The sequence below is a fragment of the Sciurus vulgaris genome, assembly GCF_902686455.1.
Source record: "Sciurus vulgaris genome assembly, chromosome: 6".
Taxonomy (NCBI): Eukaryota; Metazoa; Chordata; class Mammalia; order Rodentia; family Sciuridae; genus Sciurus; species Sciurus vulgaris.
Window position 1 is genome coordinate 37,540,174 of NC_136466.1, and position 2,615 is coordinate 37,542,788.

The 2,615-nt window shown below is 40.1% G+C and overlaps 1 pseudogene across 1 annotated transcript; it reads left to right on the forward strand.

Annotated features, from left to right (window-relative positions):
• The first annotated feature begins 644 nt into the window (after positions 1–644).
• LOC306663955 (elongation factor 1-alpha 1-like) lies at positions 645–2,615 on the forward strand (annotated as a pseudogene). Its single transcript has one exon. The product of its transcript is annotated as an elongation factor 1-alpha 1-like (transcript).

A 2,615-nucleotide genomic window follows, 5' to 3' on the forward strand; every position in this document is an offset into this window, starting at 1 on the left:
TTTGTGTTTTATCAAAATAATTGCTTGTATTCAATTGTAATTACTTAGGGAAGCTAAGTCTTAAAATAGAGATAATTTAAGTACCTATCTGTTAAAGTTTTTTAGGTAATCACATTATAACTTTGGTTAAATAAGCAACTATTTTTTAGATTATTGTAATCTATTTAACACCCTATATCTGTGACTAGACATGTGTAAACATCTGAGTTCTGTCTGTTACATAACAGTTTGTAAAATTAAAAGTGTGTAAGTTTAATACATTCAAGATAATTGATAAATGCTCTCTTTTATACCACACAAAGCATTTTGCATCACATCTGAAACATGAAGCAAACAAAAAGATTAAGAGCTCTTAATTTCCTTTGTGGAAAAGTGGCAAAATATTTGTATGTCCCACGTCATCAACCTTGAAGTCAGTGAGGTTTTCCCTATTATCTTTTTTAAAAATACATTTAAATTTTCATCACAGCATAAGGATTAACATAGTTTTCCATATACAACTTATTGATAACAGGTTACTTTTATCCAATTATAAAATGTGGAATGACTTTTCAAAATCCCTATTTAATTTTGTCTTTTAAGAATAAACGAGCTTTTTCGCAAAGGGTTTGCCGCCAGAACACAGGTGTCGTGAAAACCACCGCTAAATCAAAGCCAAAATGGGAAAGGAAAAGACTCATATCAACATCGTTGTCGGGCAAGTCTACCACTACTGGTCATCTGATCTACAAATGTGGTGGGATCGACAAAAGAACCATTGAAAAATTTGAGAAGGAAGCTGCTGAGATGGGAAAGGGCTCATTCAAGTATGCCTGGGTCTTGGATAAACTGAAAGCTGAGCGTGAGCATGGTATCACCATTGACATCTCCCTGTGGAAATTTGAGACCAGCAAGTATGTGACTATCATTGATGCCCCAGGACACAGACTTCATCAAAAATGATTACAGGCACATCTCAGGCTGACTGTGCTGTTCTGATTGTTGCTGCTGGTGTTGGTGAATTTGAAGCTGGTATCTCCAAGAATGGGCAGACCCGTGAGCAGACCCTTCTGGCTTACACACTGGGTGTGAAACAACTAATTGTTGGTGTTAACAAAATGGATTCCACTGAGCCACCCTACAGTCAGAAGAGATACAAGATAATCGTTAAGGAAGTCAGTACCTACATTAAGAAAATTGGCTACAACCCTGACACAGTAGCATTTGTGCCAATTTCTGGTTGGAATGGTGACAACATGTTGGAGCCAAGTGCTAATATGCCTTGGTTCAAGGGATGGAAAGTCACCCCTAAAGATGGCAGCGACAGTGGAACCACACTGCTTGAAGCTTTAGATTGCATCCTGCCACCAACTCGTCCAACTGACAAGCCTTTGCATCTGCCCCTCTAAGATGTCTACAAAATTGGTGGTATTGGTACTGTCCCTGTGGGCCAAGTGGAGACTGGTGTTCTCAAGCCTGGCATGGTGGTCACCTTTGCTCCAGTCAATGTCACAACTGAAGTAAAGTCTGTTGAAATGCACCATGAAGCTCTGAGTGAAGCTCTTCCTGGAGATAATGTGGGCTTCAATGTCAAGAACATGTCTGTCAAAGATGTTCGTCGTGGCAATGTTGCTGGTGACAGCAAAAACAACCCACCGATGGAAGCAGCTGGTTTCACTGCTCAGGTGATTATCCTGAACCAACCAGGCCAAATCGGTGCTGGCTATGCCCCTGTCCTGGACTGTCACACTGCTCACATTGCTTGCAAGTTTGCTGAGCTGAAAGAAAAGATTGATTGCCGTTCTGGTAAGAAGCTGGAAGATGGTCCTAAATTCTTGAAGTCTGGTGATGCTGCCATCGTTGATATGGTTCTAGGAAAGCCCATGTGTGTTGAGAGCTTCTCTGACTATCCTCCTCTGGGTCGTTTTGCTGTTCGTGATATGAGGCAGACAGTTGCTGTGGGTGTCATCAAGGCAGTGGGCAAGAAGGCTGCTGGAGCTGGCAAGGTCACCAAGTCTGCCCAGAAAGCTCAGAAGGCTAAATGAATATTACCCCTAACACCTGCCACCCCAGTCTTAATCAGTGGTGGAAGAACGGTCTCAGAACTGTTTGCCTCAATTGGCCATTTAAGTTTAATAGTAAAAGACTGGTTAATGATAACAATGCATCGTAAAACCTTCAGAAGGAAAGGAGAATGTTTTGTGGATCATTTGGGTTTTGTGTGTGTGTGTGTGTGTGTGTGTGTGTGGCAGTTTTAAGTCATTATTTTTTAAAATCAGTACTTTTTAATGGAAACAACTTGACCAAAAATCTGTCACAGAATTTTGAGACCCATTAAAACAAAAGTTTAATGAGAAACCTGTGTCTTCTTTTGGTCAACCTGAACTTCTATACAAACATTAGGCAAGAGTTTCTCAACCTATTCTGGTGTTGAGAATCTGTTAACTTAATGAGTATAATTAAGTTTTCTGGTTGGGAATTTTAGTTTGGAAAGAAAACTGGGAGGAATCTTGTCTCAAGAACCTAGTAGGTATCTGGGAGGGCTTATTGATTACAACACTTCATTAGGGTAGAGAAATAACTTTGTAATTTAGAGGGCCAAATCCCTGTAATATTAAAGGCTGTTGCTTCTGAAA